At 42.3% G+C, this 24,424-nt stretch overlaps 1 protein-coding gene and 1 pseudogene across 2 annotated transcripts in view; both read right to left on the bottom strand.

Annotated features, from left to right (window-relative positions):
• The window catches only part of LOC133041636 (UDP-glucuronosyltransferase 1A1-like), a 146,661-nt gene that overhangs the window by 27,393 nt on the left and 94,844 nt on the right, over window positions 1-24,424 (bottom strand). The gene's annotated exons all lie outside the window — the stretch shown is intronic.
• LOC133040395 (UDP-glucuronosyltransferase 1A3-like) lies at window positions 15,406-16,384 on the bottom strand (annotated as a pseudogene).

Genomic DNA, 24,424 nt, shown 5'->3' with positions numbered 1-24,424 from the left:
ATGCTTTCTAACTGTTGTGCTAGAGAAGACTCTTGAGAATCCCTTGTACTGCAAAGAGATCAAACCAGTCAATCCTAAAGGAAATCAACCCTGAATATTCATTGGAAGGACTGATGCTGAAGCTGAAACTCCAATACTTTGGCTAGTTGATGTGAACAGCCAACTCATTGGAAAAGACCCTGATTCTGGAAAGGACTGAGGGCAAGAGGAGAAGGAGGTGACAAAGGATGAGATGGTTGGATGACATCACTGACTCAATGGACATGCGTTTGAGCAAACTCCAGAAGATAGTGAAGGAGAAAGAAGCCTGCCATGCTGCAGTTCATGGGGTCACAAAGAGTTGGACAATAATTGGTGACTGAACAACAACAACAGCAAAGCATCAGTGGGCAAGCAGACCTCAGTAATGACACAGCAGGGTTCAAAGGGTGCCAGCCCCCAAGGTCTGCTCACCCTGGGATAGGAGGGTTCCCCCTGGCTTCAGAACAGCCTCTCTGAACTCCTCTTCTGATGCTGAAGGTGCCAGTCTTCCACTACACTGTTTAGGGACTGAAGTGGACATTAATCTGAACCTTCATTACATCTTATAGCTTATGTTCAGATAACAGATATCCATCTCTACATATAAAATAGATAAATAGTAAGTTCCTACTGTACATCACAGGGAAGTTATTCAATACCTTGTAATAATCTGTAATGGAAAAGAATCTGAAAAAGAATATATATTTGAATCACTTTACTGCACAACAGAGACTAACACAAGATTGCAAATTAATTATGTTTCAAGTTAAAAAAAGGGCAGAACTAGAGGCATCACACTTCCTGGTTTCAAACTGTACTACAAAGCTAAAGTGATCAAAACAGTATGGTACTTATGCTAAAACAGACACAGAGTCAATGGAACAGAATATAGAGGAGAAATAACTCCACACTTACACAGGCAATTAATTAACCCATGACAAAGCACGTTAAGACAATACAATGGGGAAAGACATTCTCTTGAATAAATGTGTTGGGAAAATTTGACAGCTACATGCGAAAGAATCAAACTGGATTAATCTCTCATGCCATGAGCAAAAATAAATTCAAAATAGAGTAAAGACTTAAATGTAAGACCTAAAACCATAAAACTTCTAGTAGAAAACATAGGCAGTATGCTCTTTAAGTTCAATATTAGTAATACATATTTTGGGAGGATATGACTCCTCAGACAAGAAAAATAAAAGTAAAATAAACAAATGGACTTTATCAAACTAAAATCTTTTGATCAGCAAAGAAAATTACAAGCAAAAGGGAAAGGCCACTTACCAAATGGAAGAAGATATTTGCAAATGATATATTTAATAATAGGTTAATATCCAAAGTACACAAAGAATTCATACAAGTCAACAACAACAAAGCATGATTGAAAATGGGCAGAAGACTCAAACACACATTTTTCCAGAGAAGACATACAGAAGGCCAACAGGCACATAAAAAGACGCTTAACATCACTAATCATCAGAGAAATGCAGATCAACTCATAAGCAACTATTGCCTCACACCTGTAAGAATGACTATTATCAAAAAGACAATAAGTAACAAGTGCTGGCAAGGATGTAGAAAAAAGGGAACTCTAGGGCACTGTTGGTGTCAATGTAAATTGGGAGAGCCACTACGGAAAACACTACAGAGATTCTCAAAAAGGTAAAAATAGGACTACCATAGGATCCAGAAATTCTACTCCTGGGTATTCATACAAGGAAATGGAAAACACTAATTAGAAAAGATATATACACCCCTATGTTTGTTGCATCACTGTTTACAATAGCCAAGATATATTGGCTATTGAATATTACTCAGCCATAAGAAAGAAAGAAATCTTGTCATTTGCAACAACATGGATGGACCTAGAGGGTATTATGCTAAGCGAAGTAAGACAGAGAAAGACAAATACTGTATGATTTCACTCACATGTGGGAAAAAAGACAAAGCAAATGAACAACCATGACAAAACAAACAGACTCATAGATACAGAGAGCAAACAAGCAGCTGACAGAGGGGATGGGGGAGGGGAAAGGAGAGAGAAGGGTTAGGGGGATGAAAAAACAAACTTCCTTGTGGTCCATATGCACCGTGGACTATTACACAGCCATATAAAAGAACACATTTGAGTCAGCCCTGATGAGGTGGATGAACCCAGAGCCTGTTACACACAGGGAAGAAGTCAGAAAGAGAAAAACAAATATATATTAATGCATACATTGGAGAAGGACATGGCAGCCCGCTCCAGTATTCTTGCCCGGAGAATTCCATGGACAGAGGAACCTGGTGAGCTACAGTCTATGGGGTCACAAAGAGTCAGACATGACTGAGTGACTGACTCTTTCAATGCATGTATATGGAATCTAGAAAGATGGTACTAATGAACCTATTTGCAGAGCAGTAATGTGTCCACTAGTCTATTCTCTAAGTCTGTGTCTCCATTTGGAGAAGGAAATGGCAGCCCACTCCAGTGTTCTTGCCTGGAGAATCCCAGGGACGGTGGAGCCTGGTAGGCTGCCGTCTATGGGGTCGCACAGAGTCGGACATGACTGAAGGGACTTAGCAGCAGCAGCAGCAGAGGGGTGGGGTGGTGTGGGAGATGGGGAAGGGTTCAAAAGAGAGGAGTTATACGTATACCTATGGCTGATCCATGTTGATGTATGGCAGAAACCAACACAATTTTGTAAAGCAATTATCCTCAAATTAAAAAGTTTTTTAAAAGATCCAAACTTCCAGTTGCAAAATAAGTGTCACAGGTATGAAATAAGAGTGCAAGAAATAGAGTCAAAAGTTATGTAATACCTTTCTACTGTGAATATCATAACTGGATTTATCATGGTGATTCTTTTGAAGGGTCTGGAAGTACTGAATCACTGTGTTGTCTAACAGAACTAACATAGCGCTGTGGTCAATTATATTTCAAAAATCAGCAAATGCATAGAAATGGAAATCAAATTTGTGGCTGCCAGAGGCAGAGAGCAGGGGCAAAGGGGAGTTGGATGAAGGCAGTCTAAGGGGACAAGCTTCAATTTTGAGAGAAACAACAACAGAGGTGTAATGTACAACATGATAGATAAAATTAACACTGTTGTATGTTACATATGAACATCGTTAAGAGAGGATATTCTAAGAATTCTCATCACAAGGTAAAAAAAATTTTCTGCTCCTTTAATTTGGTATCTATATAAGATGATGAGTGATCACTAAACTTGTTACAGCAATCGCCTCATGATCTAGAAAAGCCAAATTACTCTGCCATCCACTTTAAGCTTATTCAGGGCTGCCTGTCAATTATATCTCAGTAAAACTGAAAGAAACGACAGTGAAGAAACACTTTAAAATTTTTTACGCTGGGTATATCTTTAAAGGATAATATTATATATATATTTCTGATTTAATAAAATATACTATTAAAATTAATGTAACCCTCTTTTTGCTTTTCTAAATATGCCAACTAAAAAGCTTTCAGTTACACATGTGGTATACATTATACTTCTATTGGGTAATTCTGCAATAGACTGGAAAGAAGACCTATTAAGAAAATTTTTATAGCAGTGACTTCACAAGAAACGTTCTCTGATTACAATCCAAAATAAATAGAAAAAATAGGAGAAAGGTAGCCACAATAAATCTTAACCACATGGGAACTAAGAAGCAACCTTGTTAACAACAGCAGCAACGAACGGCAGGGCCCCTGTTGGCTCAGTGGTCAAGAAGCCACCTGCAGCTGCAGGAGACCCAGATTCAACCGCCGATCTGGGAAGATCCCACACGCCTCAGAGCAACGAAGCCCGAGGGCCACAACTATTGAGCCTGTGCTCTAGAGCCTGGGAACCACAACTAATGAGCCCACGTTCCACAACTACTGAAGCCCGCACGCCCTAGAGTCTGTGCTCCCCAACAAGAGAAACCACCGCAATGCACATTGCAACAAAGAGTAGACCCTGCTTGCGGCAACGAGAGAAAAGCCTGAGCAGCGACAGAGATTCAGCACAGCCAAAAATAAATAAATAATAAATAAAATTATTTTAAAAAGCAGACAGTCACTGACTCAAAGAGGAAGTCAAAAACAAAAGTTTAAGTTAAAAAATAGAAAGAATATGAGAACAATTTATTTCAAAATCTAAGGGATCTAAGAAATGCTTTATTTATGACCATCAATTCCTTATTATTAGGAAAACAAAAGAAAATTAATGCTTACCTAAGGGAAGCAGAAAAACAGCTATAAAATTAACTAAGCAAGGATGACATCATCAATAAAAAATAAGTGGCAATTAATGAAATAGAAAACAAAAAGAGTAAAAAGAACAAGCAAACCCAAAAGCTATTTCTTTGAGAAGACCAGTAAAATAATTCAATGTGTCATAAATCTTAAGAAGAAGAAACAAAAATGCAAAAGATTTAGATTTTAATATTTCATATTTTGAAAAAATTGTCTATTAACATTCAAAGACATCACCTCTAAGGGTAAAGTAAAAGTCGCTCAGTCATGTCCGACTCTTTGCAACCCCATGGACTGTAACCCACCAGGCTCCTCTGTCTATGGGATTCTCTAGGCAAGAATACTAGAGTGGGCAGCCATTCCCTTCTCCAGGGACCTTTCAGATCCAGGAATCAAACCAGGGGCTTCTGCATTGCAGGCGGATTCTTTACGATCTGAGCTACCAGGGAAGCCCACCTCCAAAGGTAAATCTCTAAGTATAAACCACACCAAATAAATGAGTGACAAAATCTCAAAGGAAAAAACAGTTTAGTGAAGCAAAAGTGATTAATAGTGCGTTTACCATGGGTAACATTTGAAAATTTCAGTGTACATGAATTTTCATGTACCAAATAAATTGGCACAAACATATCCAAATGCCTTCAAATGATACACCATGTCCCGCTGGGCACTTTATAATAACGATAATAGATACTATTTGTGTGTTTACAATGACAGTATAAAGTCAGAATAGTTAATTAGGTTACATGGCCAAGGTAATTCAGCTAGAAAAACGGGAGGACTTGAACCAATGCAGTTACCTCTAGAGAATATATTCACACAGAAAAACTAAAAAGAAAGGAGTGGCAAATACTTTTTAAATGCTTCCTTACTTTCCACCTTTTACAAATCTAGTAGATACATAAATATTTTATAATTGGACAAATGCATTGCATATAAGAAGAAAACTAAATAGAATAGATTGTTTGTGGTATGAGCAAAAAAGAAATGTAAAGATAGAGTCCTTTGCAATAATAAATACAGTAATATAAAGGGATATAAAAGTAAGAATACAAAAACTATAAGAGATCTAAAGTCATGGACGTTAATATAAACTCAGTACATGTCACATAAGTGGGCAAAAAAAAGAGGGCTAACTAAGTAGATTAAAAAACAAACCCTGCCCCTGAGAATCCTATTTCAATGAAACCCAAATACTCAGGGTTAACATGGGAAGAATCTGAAACCATGAGGACAGTGGTAGTTTCCATCATGGAAACTTGGCATGCAGTGACCTGGGCTGGGGTAGGTGTGGTGATGTGGTCAAAAACTTCCTCTTTGAGACTCACTTCTCAACATCACTGCTCAGTTTTACCTGCTGTCCAGGCCCCATCACTAGTCTTTGATGACATCCCACCCTAAACACCTATCTAACATGCCATCCAGCTGTGTACATCCCCACATTTTACTCCAGACCCCAGCTCCTGCTCAGAGTATGGCAGGCACAGCTTCATCTCTGAAAAGTTGGACCAAGTTATTTCTTTCTCCAATCACAGAGATCCAGACTTTTCTTTCCACTGTTGTCTCACTCCCACTTAATTTATTCAACCTCTCAGAAACTTCTACATCCATTTGGCATTTAAGTCTCCTGTGACCACACCTTAATCTCTTCCAAGACCAAACTGCTAAGGACTACCAGATCCACAAATGCAATCTGCCAATTCTTTCTTCCTTTTGATGGTGCCAGACCCATGGTCCTTACTGGCCATGTCCTCTGTCTGCCTTCTGTCTGTGGAAAACCTTTAGCCAAGAATGACTTTAGTCAACGAAGTGAGAAAATGCGAAAACAGAGGAAAACAGTCCAACAAAACGGAATAGAATAGTCAAGGACCTTTAGTTCCTCCTCAGGGGCTATAGATAATACTCTGAGCCATATCCTGTGAGCTGTCATAGATACTGAAACCCCCATGAGGTGGAAAAAGTTAACTACATGGTGACCAGACCGTAACCATGACATAGAAGCTGCCGCAATTCTGAGAACTGGCCTCAAGGAATGGGAACAAACCAGCCCTGGGACTGAAGATTAACTGTACTTAAAGCAATTAAACCTGGAGAAGGGAACGGCCACCCACTCCAGTATTCTTGCCTGGAAAATTCCATGGAAAGAAGAGCCTGGCAGGCTACAGCCAATAGGGTTGCAAAGAGTCAGCCACAACTGAGCGACTGAGCACAAAGCAATCAAAATGATGGTGGTCAGACCACTGATGACCAATTTCAAGAAGACTGTCAGAGCTGACTGTGCTGTTTCTACATGGAGCCCCCTTCCCTCTGTCAATAAAAGCTCTTGCCCCAGATTGTCCAAGGAGGGAATAAGTGTTTGGACTCGCCTCTCTCCAATCCCATCCGGGGACATTCATCCAAGCAAACTTTCACATCCACCAGTCTTGCTTCTTTATTGTCTTTTGAGCCACAAGCAACCAGACTCCACTTTGCTTACACTTCTACTGAACACCCTCAGGCAAATCCCCTGAAGGATAAATTCACAGCTCAAGTTCCTGCTCCTACTCAGCTGGAGAAAACTGCACAACGGTTACACCAATGACTTTATTTTTTTTTATTTTTTTTTTATTTTTTTTTTTTTCAGTGGGTTTTGTCATACATTGATATGAATCAGCCATGGATTTACACGTATTCCCCATCCCGATCCCCCCTCCCACCTCCCTCTCCACCCGATTCCCCCGAGTCCTCCCAGTGCACCAGGCTGGAGCACTTGTCTCATGCATCCCACCTGGGCTGGTGATCTGTTTCACCATAGATAGTATACATGCTGTTCTTTTGAAATATCCCACCCTCACATTCTCCCACAGAGTTCAAAAGTCTGTTCTGTATTTCTGTGTCTCTTTTTCTGTTTTGCATATAGGGTTATCGTTACCATCTTTCTAAATTCCATATATATGTGATAGTATGCTGTAATGTTCTTTATCTTTCTGGCTTACTTCACTCTGTATAAGGGGCTCCAGCTTCATCCATCTCATTAGGACTGGTTCAAATGAATTCTTTTTAACGGCTGAGTAATATTCCATGGTGTATATGTACCACAGCTTGCTTATCCATTCATCTGCTGATGGGCATCTAGGTTGCTTCCATGTCCTGGCTATTATCAACAGTGCTGCGATGAACATTGGGGTGCACGTGTCTCTTTCAGATCTGGTTTCCTCAGTGTGTATGCCCAGAAGTGGGATTGCTGGGTCATATGGCAGTTCTATTTCCAGTTTTTTAAGAAATCTCCACACTGTTTTCCATAGCGGCTGTACTAGTTTGCATTCCCACCAACAGTGTAAGAGGGTTCCCTTTTCTCCACACCCTCTCCAGCATTTATTGCTTGTAGACTTTTGGATAGCAGCCATCCTGACTGGCGTGTAATGGTACCTCATTGTGGTTTTGATTTGCATTTCTCTAATAATGAGTGATGTTGAGCATCTTTTCATGTGTTTGTTAGCCATCTGTATGTCTTCTTTGGAGAAATGTCTGTTTAGTTCTTTGGCCCATTTTTTGATTGGGTCATTTATTTTTCTGGAATTGAGCTGCAGGAGTTGCTTGTATATTTTTGAGATAAAAGCTATATATGACAAACCCACAGCAAGCATCACCCTCAATGGTGAAAAATTGAAAGCATTTCCCCTGAAATCAGGAACAAGACAAGGGTGCCCACTCTCACCACTACTATTCAACATAGTGTTGGAAGTTCTGGCCACAGCAATCAGAGCAGAAAAAGAAGTAAAAGGAATCCAGATTGGAAAAGAAGAAGTGAAACTCTCACTGTTTGCAGATGACATGATCCTCTACATAGAAAACCCTAAAGACTTTACCAGAAAATTACTAGAGCTAATCAATGAATATAGTAAAGTTGCAGGATATAAAATTAACACACAGAAATCCCTTGCATTCCTATATACTAACAATGAAAAAACAGAAAGAGAAATTAAGGAAACAATACCATTCACCATTGCAACAAAAAGAATAAAATACTTAGGAGTATATCTACCTAAAGAAACAAAAGACCTATACATAGAAAACTATAAAACACTGATGAAAGAAATCAAAGAGGACACAAACAGATGGAGAAACATACCGTGTTCATGGATTGGAAGAATCAATATTGTCAAAATGGCTATTCTACCCAAAGCTGTCTATAGGTTCAATGCAATCCCTATCAAGCTACCAATGATATTTTTCACAGAACTAGACCAAAGAATTTCACAATTTGTATGGAAATACAAAAAACCTCGAATAGCCAAAGTAATCTTGAGAAAGAAGAATGGAACTGGAGGAATCAACCTGCCTGACTTCAGACTCTACTACAAAGCCGCAGTCATCAAGACAGTATGGTACTGGCACAAAGACAGAAATATAGATCAATGGAACAGAATAGAAAGCCCAGAGATAAATCCACACACCTATGGACACCTTATCTTTGACAAAGGAGGCAAGGATATACAATGGAAAAAAGACAACCTCTTTAACAAGTGGTGCTGGGAAAACTGGTCAACCACTTGTAAAAGAATGAAACTAGAACACTTTCTAACACCATACACAAAAATAAACTCCAAATGGATTAAAGATCTAAATGTAAGACCAGAAACTATAAAACTCCTAGAGGAGAACATAGGCAAAACACTCTCCGACATAAACCACAGCAAGATCCTCTATGACCCACCTCCCAGAATATTGGAAATAAAAGCAAAACTAAACAAATGGGACCTAATGAAACTTAAAAGCTTTTGCACTACAAAGGAAACTATAAGTAAGGTGAAAAGACAGCCCTCAGATTGGGAGAAAATAATAGCAAATGAAGAAACCAATGACTTTACAAAAGGGCAATCACGGTGGAATCACACCACTGCCTGTCAATCCTATTACACACCCTCAACCTTACCTCTCACTCCCCTCAGAGATCACTGGAAGCCTTTACTGCACCCCTGGAGGCACTTTAACAGTGTGTCTCACCACAGACGGTGAGGAGGAGAATGAGAGCTGGAAGTCAAGAAAAACCAGTACATCATGAAGCACCTGAAATTAACCTTTTTTTTTGTAATGTGTTCTACTTGGAACAGAGCTTTCCACATAGCATGAGTGGTAAAGAACCGGCCTGACAGTACAGGAGACTGAAGAGATGCGGAATCCATCCCTGGATCAGGAAGCTCCCCTGGAGGAGGTCATGGCAACCCACTCCAGCATTCTTGCCTGGAGAATCCCATGGACAGAGGAGACTGGGGGGGCTGCAGTCCTTAGGGTCACTCAGAGTCGGACACCAATGAGGACATTTAGCACACACATCGCTTAAAGCAGCAATACACAGCAGAGAAAATGGTTTTCGGTTAATAGTTGATACCACCAATGAATACCATGTTGGACATGACTGGCCTCAGGTAGTCCATCACAGTCTCCTCTGAACAGCCACCCGGATCCAGAGGCAAGACTCTCCCCCAGCGACACCTCTCTCTGAAGCAGCTCAGAGGCCAAACGTGCATAAGGAGTGAAACTAACCTGGCAAATGTACTTCAGGCCCAGAGGGTAGAGCATGTTTTTGACCCTTTGGAATAATGCCGTGAGGTCTGGATTCGTTGTTAATATCTTAGGAACATATGAGAAAGGGTTTGGGCACTCTGTCTCCTCAACATCTAAGTCTCAGGGAACAGAACACAAAAAAACACACAGCAGGAATGGACAGGTACTGAGCCAGCACTGCCCCACAGGGATAAATAGGGTCCGTGAAAACCACATCGAAGGGACTGGCATTCAGGTCCTTGTTACACAGCAGCCCCTTACAAGACTCAGAATAAAATGGCCCTATAGGAGGTAATCAAATTCATTCTGGGCATACTGAATGGTGTAGGTTTTCGTGATGAAAAAATCCTCTGCTTTGATGTGCACATTGACCTCTGGAAACAGGACCACTGCCTGGTGACCTCTGGTGTGGAGCTCCCGCATGGCCTCCCGCATGCTGAGCCAGTGGCTGCCCTCCATGGGGACCACCAGCACCTTCCCACTCTCAGTCCATCGCCCGACGCACAGACAGAGCAGTAGTCTAGCCATCACCTGCCACTGAAGCTGCAGTCCCAGAGCCATCCCTGCACAAGCCAAACTGTCTGATCTGTGCCATCTGCACTTGTTGCCTTTATCTTATCACCAAGTCATTTAAGCAAAATGGCATGTCATTGGAAGGCAGCATGCCCTGCTTGCATTAGTCATTACAGGATTAAGTCCATGCCTGGGTTTCATCACCTCTGATTTCACCCAGGGAAAGGTTACCCCCCTTATCTTGGACAAACTCTTCTGACCTGCTGCTTCCTCTGGGGTGCATTCAAGTTCACTCTCTTGTTCTTCATCCAGTTTCCAAGGCAAGACTGTGCCTGCCCATTCCCTTCGTCGCCTCCGACCTCTTTGCTAACCGTGTTCTCTGGGGCTGGACTGAACGCCGAGGAGTCACCTCTGCCCCAGTCCCCACCCAGAACCTCTGCTGCATGTGACCTTATCTGAGAACTCTTCAAACTCTTTCCCCCCATCATGGGTGAACACGGAGCACATCCCGGGAAGCATATAACATCATGAGAACAGCTTTCTCTCAGCGGGGAGGGGATGGTGGATCTCTGATTTGTTCCTGTTCCACACTGCACACCTCTTGCACTGCTCAGGAGAGAGTCTGTAGGAGCAGCTGCCTGATATAGAAACATCTGGAAGGATCCTTGAGGACAACAGCAGAAGGGCTGCTTGAGAATTCTTTCTCTGCCTCATGGAACAGAAGTTCCTGTTATCTAAATCATCAATGGGCAAGGCAGCTCTTTGTAATGGCAGTGGGGTTCAGAGGACGCTGGGCTCCAGGGCCTGCTTCACTTTGGACAGGAGGGACATCCCCATGCCTCCATGCAAGCTCTCTGAATCATCTTCTGATGCGGACCCCACTAGGCTTCCACTGCTCTGTGTAGGGACTGAAGTGTGCATTATTCTGCATCTTTATTACATCTTATAGTTATGTTCAGGACTTCCCAGATGACACAGAAGTAAAATCCTCCTACGAATGCAGGAAACACAAGAGACACAGATTCAATCCCTAGGTTGGATGTAGGAAGATCCCCTGGGGTAGGAAATGTTAACCCACTCTAGTATTCTTGCCTGGAAAATTCCACGGTCAGAGGAGTCTATACAAACTGTACAAAAATGGTCTTAATGACCCGGATAACCACGAAGCTGTGGTCACTCACCTAGAGGCAGATATCACAGAGTGTGAAGTCAAGAGGGCTTTAGGAAGCATTACTACAAAAGAAGCTAGTGGGGGTGAAAGAATTCCAGCTGAGCTATTTAAAATCTTAAAATTGAGGCTGTTAAAGTGCTGCACTCAATGCACCAACATATTTGGAAAACTCAGCATGGCCATAGGACTAGAAAAGGTCAGTTTTCATTCTCATCTCAGACAACGGCAATGCCAAAGAATGTCCCAGCTACTGGACAATGGGGCTCACTTCACATGCTAGCAAGGTAATGTTCAAAATTCTTCACGCTAGGTTTCAACAATACATGAACCGTGAACTTCCAGATGTTCAATCTGGTTTTAGAAAAGGCAGAGGAACCAGAGATCAAATTTCCAACATCTGCTGGAACACTGAAAAAGCGAGAGAGTTACAGAAAAACATCTATTTCCGCTTTATTGACTATTCCAAAGCCTTTGACTGTGTGGATCACAATAAACTGTGGAAAATTCTGAAAGAGATAGGAATACCAGACCACCTGACCTGCCTCCAGAGAAATCTGTATATAGCTCAAGAAGCAAGAGTTAGAACTGGACATGGAACAACAGACTGGTTCCAAACAAGAAAAGGAGTATGTCAAGGCTGTATATTATCACCCTGCTTATTTAACTTATTTGCAGAGTACATCATGAGAAACACTGGCTGGAAGAAGCACAAGCTGGAATCAAGATTGCTGAGAGAAATATTAATAACCTCAGACATGCAGATGACACCACCCTTATGGCAGAAAGTAAAGAACTAAAGAGCCCCTTGATAAAAGTGAAAGAGGAGAGTGAAAAAGTTGGCTTAAACTCAACATTCAGAAAACTAAGATCATGGTATCCAGTCCCATCGCTTCATGGGAAATAGATGGAGAAATAGTGGAAACAGTGGCAGACTTTATTTTTGGGGGCTCAAAAATCACTGCAGATGGTGACTGCAGCTATGAAATAAAAAGACGCTCCTTGGAAGAAAAGTTATGACCAGCCTAGACAGAATATTAAAAAGCAGAGACATTACTTTGCCAACAAAGGTCCGTCTAGTCAAGGCTATGGTTTTTCCTGAAGTCACGTATGGATGTGAGAACTGGATTATAAAGAAAGCTGAGCGCCGAAGAACTGATGCTTTTGAACTGTGGTGTTGGAGAAGACTCTTGAGAGTCCCTTGGACTGCAAGGAGATCCAACCAATCCATCCTAAAGGAAATCAGTCATGAATATTCATTGGAAGGACTGATACTGAAGCTGAAACTCCACTACTATGGCCACATGATGCAAAGAGCTGACTTATTTGAAAAGACCCCGATGCTGGGAAAGACTGAAGGCAGGAAGAGAAGGGGATGACAGAGGATGAGATAGTTGGATGGAATCACCGACTCAATGGACATGAGTTTGGGTGAACCCTAGGAGTTGGTGATGGACAGGGAGGCCTGGTTTGCTGCGGTTCATGGGGTCACAAACAGTCGGACACGACTGAGTGACTGAACTGAACTGAGGCTTCAACACTATGTGAACCAAAAACTCCAGATGTGCAAGCTGAATTTAGAAAAGGGAGGAGAACCAGAGATCCAATTGCCAACATCTGTTGGATCATAGAGAAAGCAAGGGAATTCCAGAAAAACATCTATTTCTGCTTCATTGACTACGCGAAAGCCTTTGACTAGATCACAACAAACTGGAAAATTCTAAAAGAGATGGGAATACTAGACCACGTTACCTGCCTCCCAAAAAACCTGTATGCAGCTCAAGAAGCAACAGTTAGAACTGGACATGGAACAACAGACCTGTTCCAAACTGGGAAAGGAGTACATCAAGGCTGTATAATGTCACCCTGCTTATTTAACTTAGATGCAAAGTACATCATGCAAAATGCAAAGGCTGGATGAATCACAACCTAGAATCAAGATTGCCAGGAGCAACAACAGCCTCAGATAGGCAGATGATACCTCTCTAATGGCAGAAAATGAAGAATAATAAAGAGCCTCTTGATGAGAGTTAAAGAGGACAATGAAAAGGCTGGCTTAAAACTCAACATTCAGAAAACTAAGACCATGGCATCCAGTCCTATCACTTCATGGAAAATAAATAGGGAAAAATTGGAAACAGTGACAGACGTTATTTTCTTGCATTTCAAAATCATTGTGGACGTTGACTACAGCTTGAAAAATAAAAGACAGATGTCCCCTGGAAGAAAAGGTATGACAAACTTAAACAGAGTATTAAAAAGCAGAGACATTACTTTGCCAACAAATTTCAACAGAGTCAAAGCTATAATTTTTCCAGTAGTCATGTACCGATGTGAGTGCTGGAGCATAAAGAAGACTAAGCACCAAAGAATTGATGGTGCTGGAGAAGACTCTTGAAAGTCCGTTGGACTGCATGGAGATCAAACCAGTCAATCTTAAAGGAAACCAATCCTGAATATTCATTGAAGTACTGAGCTGAAGCTGAAGCTCCAATACTTTAGCCACCTAAGGTGAACACCCAACTCATCGGAAATGACACTGATGCTGGGCAAGATTGAAGATAGGAGGAGAAGGGGACGACAGAGGATAAGATGGTTGGATGGCATCACTGACTCAATGAACATTATTTGAGCAAACTCTACGAGATAGTGAAGAACAGGGAAGCCTGCTGTGCTGAAGTCCATGAGGTAACTTAGCAATGGAACAACAGCAACAATTCAGAATTAATATAAGGAGACTCTGAAACAATGAGGAATGCAGTAGTTCCCACCATGGAAATGTAGCGTGTGATGACTGGGCTGGGGTAGGCGTGGTGATGTGGTCAAACCCTTCCTCTTTGCAACTCAGTTTTCTCATTACTATACCCTCTGCCACTGTGTTCACAGGCTCAGTTTTTCATCCTCTCCAGCCCCCACCACTAGCCTTTGATGACTTCAGTGTCCCAAGTTGATGACCCATCTGGCATGCATCTAACTAGGTACCTCCCCACCTCCCCTCCAGACCCCAACTCCTGGTCAGAAGATTTCTGGTCAGCACAGCTCCATCTCTGAAAAGTTGGACTCAGTTATTTCTTTCTCTGATCAGAGAGAGCCCAACTTCTGTCTCCAGTATTGTCTCCCTTCCACTTAATTTTTTTTTTTTACTTCCACTTAATTTATTCAACCTCTCTGAAACTTCCGCTTCCTTTCAGTGTTTAGATCTCCAGGGACCACACCTAAGACCTTTCCAAGACAAAAGCACAATGAACTATCAGGACAGTAAATGCAGTTTGCCAGTTCTTTCCTTCTCCTATTGAACACCCTCAAGCAAAAACCCATGATGGATGGATTCACAGCTCAAGTTCTTGGCTCCTACTAGACTGAGAAAACTGCACGACCATCACAACGGTGCCTTTACAAGAAGGCAATCATGGTTGACCCACACAAATTCTTTCTTGAACCGAATATGGACCCTCAACCCTGCCTCTCAATCCTCTCAAAGATCATCACAAACCTACACTACCCTCTTGGAACACTTTAACAATGTGTCTCACCAAAGAGTGTTGGAAGGAGAATGAGAGGTAGAAATCTTTAGAAAGATCAGTAGATAAGTAAGCACATGGAAGTAGGTTGTTTTTTAAAAATATGTTTCACTTTGGAATTCACTGTCAGTTTAGTGATTCAGTTCAGTTCAGTTCAGTTGCTCAGTCATGTCTGACTCTTTATGACCCCATCAATCACAGCACTCCAGGCGCCCCTGTCCATCACCAGCTCCCAGAGTTTACTCAAACTCATGCCCATCGAGTCGGTGATGCCATCCAGCTATCTCATCCTCTGTTGTCCCCTTCTCCTCCTGCCCCCAATCCCTCCCAGCATCAGGGTCTTTTCCAATGAGTCAACTCTTTGCATGAGGTGGCCAAACTATTGGAGTTTCAGTGATTAGGACCCACCATTTCACTGCAACAGCCTGGGGTTGCAGAATGGTGAAAAAGTTTTAAAAATGTTTTTAATTAAAAGAATGTGTTCCACTTGGAACACAGATTGAATAAAAGCAGCAGTACAGACCTGAGATAACAGTTTCCTGTTGGCACAGTTGATACCCTCAATGAACACCATGTTGGGCATGATTGGCCACAGGTAGTCCATCACAAAGTCTCCTCTGAACAGCCACACAGATCCAGAGGCAAGAATCTCCACCAGTGACACCTCTCTCTGAAGAAGCGCAGAAGCCATACGTGCATAAGGAGTGAAAGTAACCTGGCAAATATACTTCAGGCTCAGAGGGTAGAGCATATTCTTGACCCTTTGGAAGAATGTCATGCAGTCTGGATTCATTGTTAATAACCGAGGAACATAAGAGAAAGGGTTTGGGCATGCTGTGCCCTCAACATCTAAGTCACAGGGAAAAAAAAAAACATGAAAAAACACAGTAGGAATGGACAGGTACTTGCCCAGAACTGACCCATAGGGGTAAATAGAGTCTGTTAAAATCACATCAAAGGAACTGGCATTCAAGTCTCTGATCAAGTCCTTGTTATACATCAGTGCCTTACAAGACCTTGCAAAGAGCAAAGACACATTTTTCAAAGATGCCATAGTTTCCAGAAACACTGTTACAAAATGTACTTTTTTAAAAAGTAGACATACATGAGTCTTCAGGAGGGAATCAAATTTGTCCTGTGTGTAGGGAACGACATAGGTTTTCATGGTGAAAAAGTCCTCTGCCTTGATGTGCACATTGACCTCTGGAGCAACGACCACCACTTGGTGACCTCTGGTGTGAGCTCCCGCACAGCCTCCCGCATGCTGAGCCAGTGGCTGCCCTCCATGGGGACCACCAGCACCTTCCCAGCCTTGGCCCATTACCCAACGCACAGACAGAGCAGGAGTCCAGCCAGCACCTGCCACCGAAGCTGCAGTCCCAGGGTCATCCTCGCACAAACCAGAAGCAACTGAGGTCAGGCTGTGCTGCCTGTATTTTTTCCCTTATCTTAATCTATCATCAAATCACTTAAGTAAAATGGCATGACCTTGGAAGGCAGTGTGCCCTCCGAACATTAATCATTACAGAATAAGATTATGCCTGTGTTTCATCACCTCTGATTTCACCCAGGGAAAGATCACACCCCCTTATCTTGGAAAAATCTCCTCTGACTCTGCTGCTCCCTCTGGGGAACATTCTAGTTCACTCTCTTGTTCTTCATCCAAGACCCAAAGCAAGACCGTGCCTGCCCATTCCCTTGGTCTCCTCCTACCTCTCTGCTAACCGTGTTCTCTGGGGTAGGGCTGAACTCTGAGGAGTCACCTCTGCCCTGTTTTCTTGTGTTCCAAAATCACTGCAGATGGTGACTGCAGCCAAGAAATTAAAGACGCTTGCTCCTTGGAAGAAAAGTTATGACAAACCTAGACAGCATATTAAAAAGTAGAGACATTAATTTGTTGACAAGTCTATCTAGTCATACTATGGTTTTTCCAGTAGTCATGTATGGATGTGACAGTTGGACCATAAAGAAGGCTGAGCACCAAAGAATTGATGCTTTTCAACAGTGGTGTTGGAGAAGATTCGTGAGAGTCCCTTGTACTACAAGTAGATCAAACCAGTCAATCCTAGAGGATATCAGTTCTGAATATTCACTGGAAAGACTGATGCTGAAGCTGAAGCTCCAATACTTTGTCCACCTGAAGAGCCAACTCATTGGAAAAGACCCTGATGCTGGAAAAGATTGAGGGCAGGAGGAGAAGGGGATGACAGAGGATGAGATGGTTGGATGGCATCACCGACTCAATGGACATGAATTTGAGCACATTCCAGCAGATGGTGAAGAACAGGGAAGCCTGGTGTGCTGCTGTCCATGGAGTCCCTAAGATTTGGACACAACTGAGCAACAAATGGCTGATTCCTGTGGAGGTATGGCAGAAACCACGCAATATTGTAAAGCAATTATCCTCAAATTAAAAATAAAATTTTTAAAAACTACAGTGAAATGTCACCTCACACCATTAGGATGATATCATAAAAATAAAAGCCAATACCCAGAAAACAAGCCTTGAAGAGGATGTGGAGAAACTGGAACCCTGTTGTCCTGTTGGTAGGAATGTAAAATGGTGCAGCCACTGTGGAAAATAGTATCCAGCCCCTCAAAATATCAATAATAGAAATACCAAATGATCCAGCCATTCCTCTTCTGGGTATATACCCAAAAGAATTGAAAGCATGGTGTCAAGAGGTATTTGTACATCCAGGTTCATAGCAGCATTAGTCACAACAGCAGACAGTAAAAGCAACCCATGTTCGTTGGCAGATGAATAGATAAGCCAAATGTGCTCTATCTGTAAAATGGAATAGTATGCAGTCTTTAAAAAGAAGGAAATTCTGACAACATTGCTGAACCTAGAGGAAAGGAAAGTGAAAGTTGCTCAGTGGTGTCTGACTCTTTGTGACCCCATGGACTATACAGTCCATGGAATTCTCCAGGCCAGAATTCTGAAGTGGGTAGCCTTTCCCTTCTCCAGGGGATCTTCCCAACCCAGGGATAGAACCCAGGTCTCCTTCATTGCAGGCAGATTCTTTACCAGCTGAACTACCTGGGAACCTAGATGGTATGATGCTAAATGAAATAAGGCAATATCAAAAAGATAATAACTGTATGACTTCACTAATATGAGGTACATAGAGCAGTCAAACTCATAGAGAACAAAAAGTAAAACGGTGGCAGCTAGGCACTATGGAGTGGAGCAAAATGGGGAGATGTTGTTTAAGGGGTACACGGCTTCAGTTTTTCAAGATGAAGAGTTCAGGAGACTGGTTGCCTAATGGTGTGAGTGTAATTAACACTATTAAACTATATATTTAAAGTGGCTAAGATGTTAAATCCTATGTTAGGGGTACTTTTCCAAAATTAAACAATGTTGAAAAATAAATTTTATGAAGAAAACGCAGCAGTCATAAACCTGTGTGCAACAATCTAGCAGGTATATGTCTAAAATGAAAACAAATAAAAATTACAAATGCAAATTGAGAAAAATTCAGTTAAATGGGAAAATATTTTTAGAAATCATTTTCAGAATTAGGCACAATGAGATTTTTTTAACATAAAAATTGAAAATATACATCTTAAGGCCTACCTATGGAACATATACATATGTTGATCACATGGTCTCTGACATAGTAGCCTATAGCTACATATGACTACAAAGCACTTGAAATGTGTAGGGTCCAAACTGATATGTCCTGTAAGTGTAAAATACAAACCAGATTTTGAAGGTTTAGTATGAAATTTTTAATTTTGAAATATCTCATTAATAATTTTACATTGAGGAAACTGGCCAAGATGTTGAACTGGGAAGACCTTGAAATCACTTCCTCCCACAGGCACACCAATATTACAATTTACAGAGCAAATACTGATGAGAAACACCTGGAGACTAGCAGAAAAGATATTTTACAACAAATATGTACTGAAGGAATGACAACAAGATATGTAGGAGAGGTGGAGACACAGTATAATCAAGACCCATACCCCTGGGCAAATGATCTACAAATGCGGGATAATTACAATTGCACACCTTCTCCCTAAGGAGTGAGGCACATGAGCCCACACTGGGCTTCCCAGCCTGAGGGTCCTGAACCAGGATGAAGAGCTTCCAGAACATTGGGCTTGGAAGGCCAGTGGGGCTTCCTTTCAAGAGAACCAGGGACCGTAGGACATAGAGACTCCACTCCCAAAGGGCACACACAAAATCTCACACACACACTCTAGGATTCAGAGAAGAAGTCATCTGAAAGCAGCCTGGGTCAGACCAACCTGCTGATCTTAAAAGAGCCTCCCAGAGATGCAGAGGGCAGACAGAGATCATCCTGGGGATACAGACACTGGCAGAAGCCATCGAGGGAGCTCTGTTCCACTATGCTGACACTGTGCTCAGTTCAGTTCAGTCGCTTAGTCGTGTCCGACTCTTTGCGACCCCATGAACCACAGCACGCCAGGCCTCCCTGTCCATCACCAACATCCGGAGTTCACCTAAACCCATGTCCATTGAGTCGGTGATGCCATCCAACCATCTCATCCTCTGTCGCCCCCTTCTCCTCCTGCCTTCAATCTTTCCCAGCATCAGGGTCTTTTCAAATGAGTCAGCTCTTTGCATCAGGTGGCCAAAGTATTGGAGTTTCAGCTTCAGCATCAGCCCTTCCAATGAACACCCAGGACTGATCTCCTTTAGGATGGACTGGTTGGATCTCCTTGCAGTCCAAGGGACTCTCAAGAGTCTTCTCCAACACCACAGTTCAAAAGCATCAATTCTTCAGTGCTCAGCTTTCTTTATAGTCCAACTCTCACATCCATACATGACTACTGGAAAAACCATAGCCTTGACTAGACGGACGTTTTTTAACAAAGCAATGTCTCTGCTTTTCAATATGCTATCTAGGTTGGTCATAACTTTCCTTCCCAGGAGTAAGCATCTTTTAATTTCATGGCTGCAATCACCATCTGCAGTAATTTCAGAGCCCCCAAAAATAAACACTGTGCTGGCTAGTGCCATTTTGGAATCATCTCTCTCCTTATCCGCCTCGGGACCCAGCCCCTCCTATCAGCTTGTCAATACCAGTAACAGGATGCCTCAGGTAAAGGGGGTAGTTGAGAGGAGATACAGACCCATATACTTGTGGCCAGCTGCCATAGGATCCCCCTGAGCGCTCAGTCACCTGGGACCTGGCCCCAAACACCAGAGGCCCCAGGACCTGAACTCACCTACCAGAGCACCTGGGCCTCACCCATCCTCCAGAAGGCTGACACCAGCTCCAGGACCCTCAAACCCTGAAATCAGGCACTCCAAGATTTGGCTCCACCAACCAGAAGGTCTGCATTAGATATATAAGAGATGTACAGGGCCCCAACATAGGAACACTTAAATAGAAAAAGCAAATACTAACAAACAGAAAAAGGGAAGTTGTAAAAAAGAAAACAATTTTTTGTTTGAACAGAAATGCTAAAGGTGTGCTGACCATGTATAACACTTGAGAATTTCGGGGTCAATGATTTTATACCAAATAAACTGGCACAAACAGATCTTAATGCCTCCAGATGACATACTTTGTTCTGCTAGGCACCTTTTAAGAATGATAATAGATAATACTTGTGTTCAGTGTGACAATATTAAGGGTAGAATGATTCGGTCACCCACTCAAAGTCATTCAGCTAGAAAAATGGGAATGAACCAAAGCAGTTACCCCAAGAGAATATATTCACACAGAAAAACTAAAAGGAAAAGAGCAACATTTACTTTTCAAATGCCTCCCTACTTTTCACCTTTTACAAATCTGATAGATACATACATACTTTATAATTGAATATATGCATAGGTAAAGAAAAAAGAAAACCAAAAAGAATAGGTCCCTTGTGGTATGAGTAAATAATAAATAATATATTTGCTATTGCACAGAGTCCTGTGCAATAATAAATATATCAACAAAGAGATATATAAAAGTAAGAATATAAAAACTATATAAGATTTAAAGTCATGGACGGTAAAGTAAATTCAGTACATGTGACATAAGTAGGCAAAAAAAGATGGCTAATTCAGTGGAGTAAGAAACAAATCAGGCCCCCAAGAGTCCGATTTCAATTAAACCCAAATATTCAGGGTTAACATAAGAAGACTCTGAAACCATGAGGAAAGAAGTAGTTCCCATCTTGGAAACTTGGGATGGGGCGGCTGGGCTGGGGTGTGTTTGGTGATGTGATCAAATTCATCATCTTTGAGACAGGTCTCAGCATCACTGCCCCCACCTTCACTGCATTCATAGGCTCAGTTTTACCTCCTTCAAGCCCCCACCACTAGCCTTTGATGACCTCAGTGTCCCAAGCTGGACCTGCCTGACATGTCTTTCAATTCTGTATGCCCCCACATTTTTCTCCAGACTCCAACTCCCGGTCAGAAGACTTGTGGTCAGCACAGCTCCATCTTGAAAACTTGGACGCAGTTACTTCTTTCTCTGATCAGAGACTCCGACTTCTCTCTCTGACACGGTCTCACGTCCCTGAATCACTCAGATTCACAGTTCAAGTTCTCTGTTCCTACTCAGATTGAGAGAATCACACAACTGTTACAACAGTACCTTTACAAGGGAACAACCAGGGTGGAATCACACCAGTCCTTTTCAGCCCTATTATGGACCCTCACCGCTGCCTCTCATGCCTCTCAGAGACCATCACAAGCATTTTCTACACAACTGGAAGCACTTTAACAATTTATCTCACCAAAGACTGTTAGAAGGAGAATGAGAGGTGGAAGTCTTGAGAAAGGTCAATTCATAATTAAGCAACTGGAAATAAAAGTTTGTTTGTTTGTTTGTTTTTAAATATGTTCTACTTGGGAATACCCTGGCGATCAGGTGTTTAGGACTGCACACCATCACTGTCACGGGCCCAGGTTCGATCCTTAGTTAGGAAAATAGGATCCAATGCACAGTGTGGCTTGACCAAAGAATTTTTTTAATTTTTTTAATTAAAAAATATGTTCCACTTGGAACACTGATTGAATAATAGCAACAATACAGACCTGAAATAGTGGCTTCCTGTTGGCACAATTGATATCCCCAATGAACACCATGTTGGGCATGATTGGCCAAGCGTAGTCCATCACAAAATCTCTCCTGAACAGCCACATGGATCCAGAAGCAAAAATCTCCCCGAGCGACATGTCTCTCTGAAGAAGCTCAGAGCCCATACGTGCAAAAGGACTGAAAGTAACCTGGCAAAGGTACTTCAGGCTCAGAGGGTAGAGCATGTTCTTGACCCTTTGGAAGAATGTCATGCAGTCTGAATTCCTTGTTAACAACCTAGGAATGTATGAGAAAGGGTTTGGGCATGCTGTGGCCTCAACATCTCAGTCACAGGGAATGTAACACAAAAAGTACACAGCAGGAATGGAGATGAACTTAGCCAGCACTGCCCCGCTGGGGTAAACAGGGCCCGTTAAAACCACATTTGGCCACCTGATGCGAAGAACTGACTCATTGGAAAAGACCCTGGTGCTGGGAAAGATTGAAGGCGGGAGGAGAAGGGGACGACAGAGGATGAGATGGTTGGATTGCATCGCCGACGCAATGGACATGAGTTTGAGTAAGCTCTGGGAGTTGGTGATGGACAGGGAAGCCTGGCATGCTGCAGTCCATGGGGTCGCAAAGAGTCAGACATGACTGAGTGGCTGAACTGAACTAATAGTTTATGTTCAGACTTTTTCTCCAAGGTCAGTTACAGACCTAAGTCCTGATAAGGACAGATTCCCCCAGATCAGAGGTGCTCCAGAATTTGTGGGGCCAGTTTGAGGTGGAACTGTTTATGGAACTGTTTATGTCTTGGGCCAATGAGGCCTGCCCTGCTACAGAGACAGATGCCCACGTGTGCTCAGCAGGATGTGACATCTCCGTGCCCCAACTACCCTGGGGATGATAGGGTATGGTGTCCAGGGCTGCCCAGCTCTCCCTTGAAATGAGCACCCTCTTCTGTATCCATGTCTTCTGCCAAAGTGACATCCTGCCCTCAGCCACATGACTGTCCAGGCTGACACTTTCCTTTGGAAGAAAGTTTCCCCCATTCGGGATCCATGTTGATAACACATTTCACCACTGAGAAAATGCATGCACACTAATATGCCTCCTGAATCACACAGGCTGCCCCTGTGCTGGGGATGTTTGCCTTAACCATCCTTGGAGGCCTTGAGTCTAGGTTCCAGGATCTCCCACATCAACATCTATGCTCTCTTTTTCTGTATCTTCATTCTGTCCCAGCAACTTAATGGTATGTTTTCCACAATGCTCAGTTTCAGTCCTCTATTACCTGGGTAATCCTATCATTTCTGTCCCCCGTTAACTTCTATAAACAGCCATGAAGAATTTCTTGAGAGTGTAGGATCAAGGCTGCTCATGTCCTATCTTCAGGGTAGAAAGGCATGTGAGAGAAGGAGGGAGGATAGCTGGGAAGGTGGGACTTCAAGTTTGTTATTGCTGCTGAAGCTGCTATCACTGTCATTAGCAAGAGAAGCTACTGTTTTGGTTTCTTCTCACCAGAGAATCTAGTGGTACCCTATCTGGTAGCAGAAGCAGCATAGCTGAGTCTGTTCCCCTTCATTCTGCTAAGAACTCATGGGCCCCTGTTAATCGTCTGGTTCTGATTGCAGTGGACACCTGTTTGCAAGTATCTGATCAACATTCAGACTTCCCTCACTGTATTAGCTGCCCTGTGTCTGCCACTCAACCTAACACGGATGAGTGAGTGACTGAGTGAAAGTCGCTCAGTTGTGTCTGACTCTTTGCAACCCCATGGACTATACAATAGATGGAATTCTCTAGGCCAGAATACTGGACTGGGTAGCCTTTCCCTTCAGGGGATCTTCCCAACCCAGGGATCGAACCCAGGTCTCCTGTATTGCAGGAGGATTCTTTACCAGCTCAGCCACAAGGAAAGCTCTAACACAGATACCATAAGCTAAGTAAGGAAACACAGTTCACTTAGGGGATTGGAAATGGTGGTGGTGTTTTCTCTGCTATATTTAGAGATATAAATCTAGACTAGGATAAAATAAATGAAGAGGCATGCAACATCATGCATGGGAAGATTTAACACTCTAACACTCTTGATTTTCCCCATGTTAAGCTACACTTGTAGTGACAGACCCAGTACAATGTCACTGGGGTTTGTAATATTACAAGAAAAAAAATTTTTCAATTCACCTAGAAGCATGTCTGGCTTCTGATGGGAGTAGTTCCTATCAGACCAATACTACCAAACATATGTGTCATCCAATGTTTAAATAAAAATTTCAAGTTAAAAGAGATAGACTTCATATGTATGGTAAGTTATTTTTGGCAAATTGCAAAGAATATTCAATAGCGAAGGTCTTTTCAACAAATGATGCTTGGAAAACTAGATGTCTGAATGTAAACAATGAATTTGGACACTTACAAATGA

This window comes from Dama dama, chromosome 20, assembly GCF_033118175.1.
Source record: "Dama dama isolate Ldn47 chromosome 20, ASM3311817v1, whole genome shotgun sequence".
Taxonomy (NCBI): domain Eukaryota; kingdom Metazoa; phylum Chordata; class Mammalia; order Artiodactyla; family Cervidae; genus Dama; species Dama dama.
This window is presented reverse-complemented; position numbering and strand designations above follow the sequence as displayed.